We start from the raw sequence: 12,128 nt of genomic DNA on the forward strand, positions 1-12,128 counted from the left end.
TTCTTAATGTAATACACAGTCTCTTCCCGGAATATGTACTGACACCTGTATACATACCGATACCTGTATTGATAAGTTAATTTAGGGGAAGTGTAGCCAAAGTACCAGGAATCCATATCTTAAATAGACTGATAAGGGGAAGGGTATTGTGTGCGTCAGCATAGTCTGTAAACCCTGAAGTACCCAACCAATGGGGAACAGGGAAGGGAAATTGTGGCCGGGATTTTCGGGAGATATAAGCAGGGGCTTTTTGCCCTATTCGGTGTGCCTACCTTTAGGTAGAACACCTGGTCTTGCAAAATCGTTATTAAAATATGCTTTGCCAAGTGATCCTGTCTGGGCCTATTATATTTGCAAAAGAATTGTTTCCTACACCAAGCAATGTTTATACCAAGTCAAGGACTTTTTAGCCATAAAGCTGCAGATACACAAGAAGCTGAGAGGGGGGCACAGTCAGGACAGCTGACCCAGACTGGCCAAAGGGTTATCTGCTACCATGTGATGTCATGCTCAGTATATATATTGGGGGAAGAGAAGGGACGGTTGGGGGCATTTGGAGTTATGACATTTGTCTTCCCAAGTAACCATCCTCAGGATGGCTGAACACCTCCCTGGCCATGGGAAGTGGTGAATTAATCCTTTGGTTTGCTTTGCTGTGGGTGTAGCTCTTGCTTTATGTATTAAACTGCCTTTATCTCAACCCAGGAGTTTTCTCACTCCTCTGATTCTCTCCCCTATCCCACGGTGTGGAGGGGGATTGGTGGCTGCATGTGGCATTTAGCTCCTTGATGGGTTAAACCACCACACTGGGAAGAGAGCAAGATGTGAAGTCATTTTTTCTCAGGGAGAAACCTTTGTATTTCTGTAAGTCTGCTGTAAGCCACCTGGGTTTAAATAGAAAGTAACAGAGGAATAAAGCACGCTATAGTCTCCAGATATGTCTTGCTGGTGCTTGGGCGGCTGCACAGAGACAGGGGCTCCCAGGAAGGGCATCACAAAGACAAGCTTCAGGCCAGAGAGCATTCTGACCCAAATGGCCAAGCACACTCGTCCAGTGGCCAGATCCTGCTGCCAGCCCTGAGAGAGATGCAGTGAGAGCTACCCCTGCTCTGAACCCAGTGCCAAGAGGCCAGGACCCTGTGAAGCTGTGTGGCAAAGCCATGGAAACAGCTCTTGCCATCCAAAGACAACTTCAGAGTTCTCTGAGCTCCTCAGCTATTACCAAATGCCTCTGAGGCTGTCTTGGAATACAAGTCTCCTGGGCCAGTGAGGCCCAAAGCACACGGCCATGCCGCTGGGCAGCCGGCCAGGGGCAGCCCGCAAGCAGGGGGGTCTGGGGAAGGTGCTGCCAACCCTCCGGGAGAGGACAAAACTCTCGTCCTGGCTGGAGAGGCTGCTGCCCTGAATTGCTGGGGAGCCCTTTAACGGCCCTGGTGCCGCAGGCCAGCCGTTACTGGTTTCCAGTGCCTGGGAGCCATAGCACAGCCCTGGTGGTGACTGGATCTGGCGCCAGGGAACGAGCACTGGAGTTCACAGCATGGCTGTGCACGACCACAGCTCTTTGCCCGGCTCCCTTTGAGCTCCATTGCTCGGGGGCACCTTGGAGCACGCAGCGCAATCCCCATGAAGAGCATGACCCGTTCTGGCCACATCTTCAGCTCATGTCTTCCCAGTTGCAGCAATCAAGAACAAAAGGACAAAGAGCTGCCACTAATTTCTCTTTTGGACCCTCTATAGGTCCTTTCCTTCCTCATGGCCTTTTCACTGGTAGAAGAGCCCATCAGGTCTCCCAGGTTCCCCTGCCTCCCTCTGAGAGGATGGCTGCTCCCCCCTTCAATAAACCAGCGTTCAGGCTGCAGTAAGGCCTGTCAGGAAGGCACTTAACACACACCCCAGAAGAACAGCTGTGATGTGCCTGAAGAACAGAAATTAATGGCAACTTTATTGTGCCGGTGCAGGGGGATCAGGGCCAGCATTTCGGGACCATGCATGGCTGGTCCCATGGCGTCGTTGGGGCCGGCTGTAGGGATTTTGAGCCCGATGTTGCAAGCGGGAGCGGCCTCGTGTTCGCAAAGGCCCAGTGGGGCTGAAACCTCCTCCGCTGCCAAGCTCTGGGGTACCACTGGAAGATCCCGAAGGCTCTTCCCTGGCGGTGCTGGGGCTGCTGGTCTCAGGTAGCCGGGAGACAGATGGTCCCTGCACCTCCTGGCTGGGGGTGCTGCTCTCAGCACTCGGGGATGGCCCACGGCTGGTCCCACAGCGACGTCTGGGCTGGCTGTAGGGATTTTGTGCCTGACGTTGCAATTGGGAGCGGCCTCGTGTTCGCACAGGCCCAGGGGGGCTGGAGCGTCCGCTGCTCTCAAGCTCTGGGGAGGTGCCAAAAGACCCCAATGGCAGCTGGCTGGGGCTGCTGGTTTCCTCTGCCAGGGAGCTGTAGGATGGCCTGGATGCCTCCTGGCTGCTGGTGCTGGGGCTGCTGCTTTCCTCTGCCAGGGAGCTGTACGATGGCCTGGATGCTTCCTGGCTGCTGGTGCTGGGGCTGCTGCTTTCCTCTGCCAGGGAGCTGTGGGACAGCCCCAGTGCCTCCAGGCTGGCAGGGCTGGGGCTGCTGGACTCAGGTATTGGGGAGAGGTGCGATGTCCCCAGCACATCCTGTCGCTGGGTGCTGCTCTCAGCACTTGGTGCTGGTGGGCCACTCCTCTCACTGTGTCTTCTGGGCCGGTTGTAGGGATTTTGGGACTGACGTTGTAACCTGGAGTGGTTTCGCATGCGGTCAGGCCTAGGGTGACTGGAGCAGCTGCCCTCCTGCACTGGGGAGCTGTGGGATGGCCCCAGTGCCACCAGGCTGGCTGTGCTGGGGCTGCTGGTATTTGGTTCCAGAAATCCGAGAGACTGCCCCAGTGCCACCTGACTGTCCACGGTGGGGCTGCTGGTGTCTGGTCCCAGCGAGCCATCAGATGGCTCCCATGCTGCCTGGCTGTCCAGGTTGTGGCTGCTGGTCTCCAGTGCTAGGGACCCAGAGGGCGGTTCTGATGGCTCCTGGCTGCCTGTGCTGGGACTGTTGGTCTCCAGTGCCAGGGAGCTGTGGGATGGGCCTGATCCTGCCTCGCCGGTGGTACTGGGGCTGGTAGTCTCTGGTGCTGGAGATCCAAGAGGCGACCTCTGAGGCTGTCTCGGAATAGAAGTCTCCTGGGCCAGCGAGGCCCGAAGCACATGGCCATGGCGCTGGGCAGCCGGCCAGGGGCAGCCCGCAAGGAGGGGGATCTGGGCAAGGTGCTGCCAACCCTCCGGGAGAGGACAAACCTTTGGGCCTGGCCCCTGATGCTGCCCCATGAGAAAGGGAGAAGAAGAGGAGGAAGCCAGCAAACAAGCGTGGAATCTCCCAGTGCAGGAATTCATGGCAACTTTATTGTGCCGGTGCAGGGGAATCACGGCGAGCACTCCGGGACCGTGCACGGCTGGTTCCACGGCGACGTCTGCGCGGGCTGTAGGGATTTTGGGCCCGACGCTGAGAGCGGGAGCGGCCTCGTGTTCGCACAGGCCCAGGGGACCGGGAGCGTTGGTCATTCTCCTGCTCTGTGGAGCTACTGGAAGATCCCAAAGACTCCTGGATGCCAGTGCTGGGGATGCCAGTTCCCACTTCCACAGAGCTGTGGGACGGCCCTGATGCCTCCTGGCTGGCGGTGCTGGGGCTGCTGGTCTCAGGTAGCCGAGAGACAGATGGTCCCTGCACCTCCTGGCTGGGGGTGCTGCTCTCAGCACTCGGGGATGGCCCACGGCTGGTCCCACGGCAACGTCTGGGCCGGCTGTAGGGATTTTGGGCCTGACGTTGTAATCGGGAACGGCCTCGTGTTCGCACAGGCCCAGGGGGGCTGGAGCGTCCGCTGCTCTCAAGCTCTGGGGAGGTGCCAGAAGACCCCAATCGCAGCTGGCTGGTGGTGCTGGGGTTGCTGGTTTCCTCTGCCAAGGAGCTGTGGGACAGCCCCAATGCCTCCAGGCTGGCAGGGCTGGGGCTGCTGGTGGACTCGGGTATTGGGGACAGGTGAGATGGCCGCAAAACCACCTGGCCGTGGGTGCTGCTCTCAGCACTTGGTACTGGTGTGCTGCTCCTCTCACGGTGTCTTCTGGGCCGGCTGTATGGATTTTGTGCCTGACGTTGCAACTGGGAGCGGTCTCTTGTTCGCACGGGCCCAACGGAGCTGGAATGTCCTCCATTCTCAGGCTCTGGGGAGCCGTGCAAAGACCCTGATGGCAGCTGGCTGGTGGTGCTGGGGCTGCTGGTTTCCAGTTCCACCGACCTCGGGGAAGGCCCTGGTGCCTCTTGGTTGGTGGTGCTCGGGCTGCTGGTGTCAGCTACCAGGGAGACAGATGGCCCCTGCACCTCATGGCTGGGGGTGCTGCTCTCAGCACTCGGGGATGGCCCACGGCTGGTCCCACGGCGACGTCTGGGCCGACTGTAAGGATTTTGTGCCTGACGTTGCAAGCGGGAGCGGCCTCTTGTTCGCACGGGCCCAGTGGAGCTGGAAGGTCCTCCGTTCTCAAGCTCAGGGGAACCGTGGGAAGACCCTGATGGCAGCTGGCTGGTGGTGCTGGGACTGCCATTTTCCAGTTCCACAGAGCTGTGGGATGGCCCCAGTTCTACCTGACTGTCCGGGCTGGGGCTGCCGGTCTCCAGTGCTGGGGACCCAGAGGGGAGTCCCGATGCTTCCTGGCTGCCTGTGCTGGGGGTGCTGGTCTCCAGTGCCAGGGAACTGTGGGACGGCCCCGATGCCTCCTGGCTGCCTGTTCTGGGGCTGCTGGTCTCCTGCACCGGGGAGCTGTGGGATGGCCCCAGTGCCACTGGGCTGGCTGTGCTGGGGCTGCTGGAGTTTGGTCCTAGGGAGCCATCAGATGGCTCCCATGCTGCCTGGCTGTCCAGGCTGTGGCTGCTCGTCTCCAGTGCTGGGGACACAGCGGAGGGTTCCGATGCCTCCTGGCTGCCTGTGCTGGGGCTGCTGGTCTCCGGTGCCAGGGAGCTGTGGGATGGCCCCGATCGTGCCTGGCCGGTGGTGCTGGGGCTGCTGGTCTCTGGTGCTGGTGATCCCAGATATGGCCCTGATGCTGCCTGCCTGGTGGTGCTGGGGCTGCTGCTTTCAGGTGCCAGGGAGGTCTGGGAAGGCCCTGATGCTGCCTGGCTGGCGGTGCTGGGGCCAGCAAGCTCCGAGCTGGCACTGGAGGCTGTAAGGGGAAGAAGGAAGGTCAAGGGCACAGCCCCCAGGCCTAGGGCAGGATTGGCCAGATCAGGGCCCCAGCCCTCCTGGAGCAGAGAGGCTCGGCCGAGCCCAGCCAGTGCCCCGCTGCCAGACCCTGCCCGGCCCCAGCCCCGTAGCACCCCCGTGTTTTGCCTCTCACCAGTGCCCAGGCCAGCACAGCTGTCACACTCCCAGAGGGCCTCGCTGGTCCTCAAGCCGAAACAGCCTCTGTGGGTGCCCTCGGCAGCGCAGGAGCGGCACAGGAACAGTTGCCAGGGCCTGGAGAAGCAAAGGGGTTCGTGGCTCTGCGGACAAAGTGACGGCAGCACAGGCTTGTCCGACAGAGCTCTCAGTCGCAGTCCTTCTGCTCTCAGCCCGTGGTGAGACAGAGATCCCAGGCAGAGCCCCAGGGTGCAGCTTGGGCAACTTACCCCCTTCCCTCTCTGTGCTCCCTGCCTTGGGGACAAAGGCACTCCCTGGCATCGCAGCGGCTGTGCCTGTTACCGAGGTCGGCGTATGCATTGTTGTTCTCCCACGATGGCATTCTGATGGAGAAAGGAAAATGGATGAGCCCCTGCTGCCCTGGCATACAACAGGTGCAGGAAGTCCCTGCTCTTCTTTCCCCCCTGTCCTGTTTCCAGTTCCTCCATGAGGCTGAAGGCCAGACTCACAGGACAGCGGAGGGCCAGGACTGCTGGGGCAGTCCCTCCATGGCACAGCTTGCACCCTCCTGCCCTGTGAGCCAGGCAGAAGGACACCGACCTGAGGGGGACTCGGATCCCCAGGATGAGCATTTCTGGGACAAACTGATCCTTATCTCGACAGAGAGGGCACTGGAAACAATAAATGCCAGCGCCCACAGCCTGTCCCTGCAGGAGAAACACAAGGGGCGTGAGTGAGGCCCTGGTGCTGCTGAGCTCTGCGGTGCCCCGGGGCCAAGGGAACGGCTCCCACCTGGATGCAGCCCCTGTGGACCCAGGCGTGCTGGCATGCCGGGCACACCATGGTGCCGTAGGACGTTGTGTCCTCCACAGGCTCCAGGCAGATGAGGCAGGTGGTGTTCTCCGGAGCTTCCTGCAGTTCCTGCTGGGGACGGTGCTCCCAGCAGTAGGACCTGGGGGCAGGAGGAAAGGGATGGGTGAGGTGAGAAGTGCTGGGTCCTTCCCCAGGGCTAGTGAGGAGGGCACAGGAGGTACCTGCAATGAGTAAGGAACTGGGTGACGCATCCACCCTCCGAGGCGCAGGGGAAATGGAAGCTGCGGTTGCAGCCTGTCTGCTGGCAGGTGATGGTGGCCCCGCTCTCGCTGCAGACGAAGCAGTCCTGAAAGGGCAGAACAGCCCCTGTCAGCTGCAGCCTCAGGGCGCCACCGCCAGCCCTGCAGCTCCCAACAGGGCGCAGGACGTGGCCACTGCTTGTCACACCCTGCAGATCTGCCTGGCAGACGTGGCTCCTGTGCTGGAGCCTCTGCGGAGCTGCTGGGACTGTTGTCCCAGAGCTGGTGGGAAGGTGTGGCAGATGTCCCCCCACCGCTCCTGAAAAGCACCAGGAACTTCTAGACCGATGGATGACTATGGTCATGCACACACCCCTTGGTTGAGAGACAGCGCCCTTGATCAATGAAAAATGCTTTGGTTGAGAGAAGTTTCTGGACCACTGCCATAAATGAACACAACTCAGGTTCAGCTTAGGGACCCCCCTGGCTACCCCCTTTAAGTTGGTGTTCTCAGAGCAGCAGGTCTGCAGTAGAAGACTCTCCTCCTTTAGGCTGGAACACCATCTAAGGTAGATTTCTTGAGGACTGAGACCCCTCTTTGGCAAGCGATCTTCGGGGTTCTCTTGACAGTTCTCTCATATGAGTGGAAAGATTCGCATAACTCTGTCAGAGTGCTGAATATTTTTGGATAAACCCTGTTTCTCATTGGTTTCTACTAAACAGTTTGGGTTGGAATAAAGACTGTTTGGAGCTTATCACCTATCTAAATTATTTTGTGGGGTGCCTCCATGGCAGAAGGGCTGGGATTTATTTCTCAGGGTCTGGGGCAGGCTCCTGCAAACCTCTCCTGGCTCAAATCTCGCTGTTCCTGTCAGGTCCTCCCTCACCGTCTGTGCTGCCCGCTCCACTACATGAAGAATGTCCTCAGGGAGAAATCCCATGAGTCCATTATTGTTGGACCGACGGTCAAAAAGCCCGTTGGCAAAAAGCTGCAGAAGAGGAAAGACAAGGAGCTGATGAGGAGAGTGTGTCCGGGACTGCCCGGAGGGAGCAGCTGGAGGGAGACCCTGAATAACTCACCAGGCAGTACTGATGGGCACGGAGTCCTTGTGCCTCCATCATGAGCCCGCAGAGCTCCGGGTCAGTGTCTGCCCGGCGACACAGCAGGCAGGCTGCAGGGGAGAGAGCAAATGCCACAGGCATGGGCACCTCTGCGGGGTGGGGGAAGTGTCCCTGAGGGGTTGTCCCCAAGGGGCTGCTCTGTCCCTGCCTGGCTGATGGGCAGGGCTGGAGGCCCTGGGGACCAAGGGGTCATTGTGGGCACTGGGGTCCCAGCAGGTGCCCACAGCCCAACCTGGGCCCCACTTGCTGAGGAGAGGAGGGGCTCTGACCCAGAGAGGCTCAGAGCTCCTGCCTCCCCTGCCACCGCTCTCGGCCCTGCAGCGGCCGCCCCAAAAGCCCCTGTGCCTGACTGCGGGAGGGATGCTTTGCTCTCACCCCGCTCCATTGTGTCAGGGAAGTTTCTTCTTCCTTGCTGATAAGCCACTATGGCAACAGTGAGTGTTTGGAGAGTCTCTGTCCCAGCAGCGCTGAGCTGTCTCCTCCAAATGCTCCTCTGCTACCTCTGCGGGAGAAGCCAGGCGTGGGTGGGCTTGCAACACAGCCCAGAGCCCCGAGGTGTGGGGCCCCCTCCTGCCTCGGCAGCCCCACCCCTGCCCTGCCCTCTCCTCACCTCGCCAGTTCGCACTGACACGGGGACTGAGCCCAGCGCTGCTTTTTATGGGCTTGGGCCCGTGGGTCACAGTGGCCACTGTGACACCAGCACCGCTGCCTTGCCTGCACGCGAATACGGGCGGGGTCGCTCTTGGCCACATGTCACCCATTCTGAGATGGCCACCGCCTCACAGAGGTGGGTGTGAAGGGCCGAGACGGGGCCCAGGCCCTTGGCACCCACATAACCGGGGCGGCTGCTCCTGCGGCAAGTGCCCCTGCCACCCACTGTGCCTTGGAGAAAAAAAAAATCTAGCTTGGCAACGTAACCCAGGGGAACCTTCTTGAGCAGTGTCACGGAGGCACCCCGAGGCTGATTTAAGGGACAACAGGGTCCAAAACAACTTCTATTAAACCAGTGAGAAACAGGGTTTTAACACTCCAAAAGTGACTTAAATATAGGTTCGGGTATCAGTTGAGGAAAATTATTAAGGGGTAACAACTAGTACAACAGGTGGTCCACAGAGTACATACACGTGGCTTCACCCAAAACTATGCTGGAACCACCCTCGAGTCCCAGAGGAGTACACACTTGCCTGAATCCGGTTTCTGGATTATTCTTAGAGAGATAAAGGTAAAGCGTACACTCGCGATTCCGCGAGTGTAAATTTATAATACACTCGCAATTGTGCGAGTGTTTTACTTACGCACGTGGCGGCAAGGCAAGCGGGGTCTCCATCCCGGGGAGGCGGGGTCTCAGCAGCAGGATCTTACTCGTAGCTCCGAGAGACCGGCAACAACTGGCTCAGTCTCGACGAGAGTCCCGTTTTTATTGGCTGATCAGACCTGACTGTAGGCATTCTAGAAGCTTCTCTGCACCCCCACACCGTGTGTGGGGCGCCCCTGAAGCCTCCAAACACCCCCCACACTGGTCACAGGCGCCCAGCGGCTCACTGGCGCCTCGCCTCGGCACTCCCTTCTCCTAATGGCCCTAGCCAGGGTGCTCTGGGCCAAACAAAAGAAGCCATCAGCCTCAAGTAGCAGAGACAGGGAGATGTGCCTACTCCCTCCATATTGAAGGAGGTGGGGGGAGAGAGGGGGGTTTGCATTCTGCCACAAGCAGGCCCTTGGAATAAATGGTGCCAAAAGGTGCCTTCCTCCATGACATCCGGAGCTGTGTGCTTCTACCTGTGTTTCCTGCTCAGGGGTGCAAAATATAGCAACAGGGGAGTTGGCTGCCAGACTTGTCCTTTGCTTTTTCCAAGGAATGTTAGATGGCAAAATCCGCAGCTCCTTTGCAAAACAGGAGTCCAAAGAGAGTCAGACGTCAGGCCAAGGAATCACAGAAGCTGGCAAGGCAGAAATAAAAGGCATTGAGGGAAGATGGAGATGAGAAGGTGATAAGCAAAACAAAATTCTTTTCGAAACCCTTAGGCCTAATGTAACCAGACTAAGCCTAATGTAACAAGACTAGGCAGTAGTCTTTTTGCTGACTTTTTGGTATCCAACAGGAAAGTGACAGACTGGACAAAACTTGTATTTTCCAAGAGCTCCCCCACTTGATGGGCCATCCCTGGAGGTCCAGACCCTGGGGTCCAGCCTCAGGGCAGCTCAGCCCTTGCCCTGCGGGAGCTTCCTGGGGGCTCTGGCCCATGTCAGCCAGTGGCCACCGCCCCAGGGTCTGCCCAGAGGAGAGCGCTCGTACCTAAGATAAAAGTTAGAAAAAAAGTTACACAGATGTTAGGTCACAAGAACGGTATTTCTTGTTAAGACAAGCAGTGAATAACTGAAGGGCAACACGCTTACTCTCAGTAGATAAGAAAGACCAGCTAGTGTAGGAACTGGTTCAGCATGACCATGAGGTTCCAAGTAGAGTAACAGAAGAACTGTGCAAGCCCAGGACTTGAGTTTATTGCAAGGACAATGTGATGAAGACTTCTTACTTCCTCCCATAACCCTCGAAAGACCACCAACTCACTGCTCTGTGCAGGTGCTGAGACATCTGCATATGGTTAGTAGTTCCAAGAAATGTAATATATATGTAAAGCTCTTCCCAGATACGTAATGAATATGTTTGATCTGTGAGAATATAACCTTTGTCTGGAAACTATCAAGTGCCATTGTTTGGTGGACCTATCCCTGTGAGTGCCTGAAGCCAATAAAGGAATGCTGCTTCAGAAATCTTAAAACTCTGTTTTAGAAGTTTCTTTACTCACTGATCTTAGGGTATCAGAGCCCAGACCACGATGTGGCTGGCACAAGACTCTCAGCTGAGCAGAGATGTCTGGCAAGGTTTAGAGAGCTGAGCCACAAATGCTCACACGGAGTCACAGAATGGTTGGGGTCAGCAGGGACCTCTGGAGATCCAAAGCTTTCCCTCCCCACTCTTCCATCAGGGAAGTTCCCAAACCTGTGAAGCCACAGGCCAGGGCTGGGGCTGCCCAGGAGGGAGGCTCTCCTGCTCTCTTTCCTCGCAAGTGCCCCTTTCTGGCACCTACAAAGCAGCCCCACAGCCACTTGTAGTCTCCTACCCCACCAAGGACAGGCTCCCACTGACTCTGAAAGGTTTTTTATTGCCATTGATAAAGCCCATTTCCGCTCGGGCTCCCCAGCTTGTGGTCCCACTGCTTTTTCTTCTGGAGGCAGCACATCACCAAAGCACCAAGGTGTTCAGGAGAAAGATGTTGGGCCACCTGCGAGATTTAGGTGCTGTGCTGAGGTCCTGTGCTGTGACCTGGCCACCCACCACATCTGAGTGGATGGGATGTGTGAACCCAGGCCAGGCCCAAGTTTCGCTTGTGACTCCTGGACCGGGGAGCCCAGAAGCAGAGTCAGTACTGTTGCATGGCCTGAACAGCACCTGTAGCCAAAGTGCCGCCCTCAACGGTGCCCTGGGGCACCTGCCACTTGATTCTGCACTTGCCGCAGGAGCAGCCGCCCCAGTTATGTGGGTGCCAAGGGCCAGGGCCCCGTCTCGGCCCTTCACACCCACCTCTGTGAGGCGGTGGCCATCTCAGAATGGGTGACATGTGGCCAAGGGCGACCCCGCCCGTATTCGCGTGCAGGCAAGGCAGCGGTGCTGGTGTCACAGTGGCCACTGTGACCCGCGGACCCAAGCTCCATTGGGCCCGTGCGAACAAGAGGCCGCTCCCACTTGCAACGTCAGGCACAAAATCCTTACAGCCGGCCCAGACGTCACCATGGGACCAGCCGTGGGCCATCCCCGAGTGCTGAGAGCAGCACCCCCAGCCACGAGGTGCAGGGACCATCTGTCTCCCAGCTACCTGAGACCAGCAGCCCCAGCACCGCCAGCCAAGAGGCATCAGGGCCTTCCCCGAGGTCAGTAGAATTGGAAACCAGCAGCCCCAGCAGCACCAGCCAGCTGCCATTGGGGCCTTCCCACGGTTCCCCTGCGCTTGAGAACGGAGGACCTTCCAGCTCCGCTGGGCCCGTGCGAACAAGAGCCCGCTCCCGCTTGCAACGTCAGGCACAAAATCCTTACAGCCGGCCCAGACGTCACCGTGGGACCAGCCGTGGGCCATCCCCGAGTGCTGAGAGCAGCACCCCCAGCCACGAGGTGCAGGGGCCATCCGTCTCCCCGGTAGCTGACACCAGCAGCCCCAGCACTACCAACCAAGAGGCATCAGGGCCTTCCCATGGTTCCCCAGAGCCTGAGAATGGAGGACGTTCCAGCTCCGTTGGGCCCGTGCGAACAAGAGACCGCTCCCGGTTGCAACGTCAGGCACAAAATCCATACAGCCGGCCCAGAAGACACCGTGAGAGGAGCAGCACACCAGTACCAAGTGCTGAGAGCAGCACCCACGGCCAGGTGGTTTTGGGGCCATCTCACCTGTCCCCAATACCCGAGTCCACCAGCAGCCCCAGCCCTGCCAGCCTGGAGGCATTGGGGCTGTCCCACAGCTCCTTGGCAGAGGAAACCAGCAACCCCAGCAGCCCCAGCCAGCTGCCATTG

This window comes from Patagioenas fasciata, chromosome 10 (assembly GCF_037038585.1).
Source record: "Patagioenas fasciata isolate bPatFas1 chromosome 10, bPatFas1.hap1, whole genome shotgun sequence".
Classification (NCBI taxonomy): Eukaryota; Metazoa; Chordata; class Aves; order Columbiformes; family Columbidae; genus Patagioenas; species Patagioenas fasciata.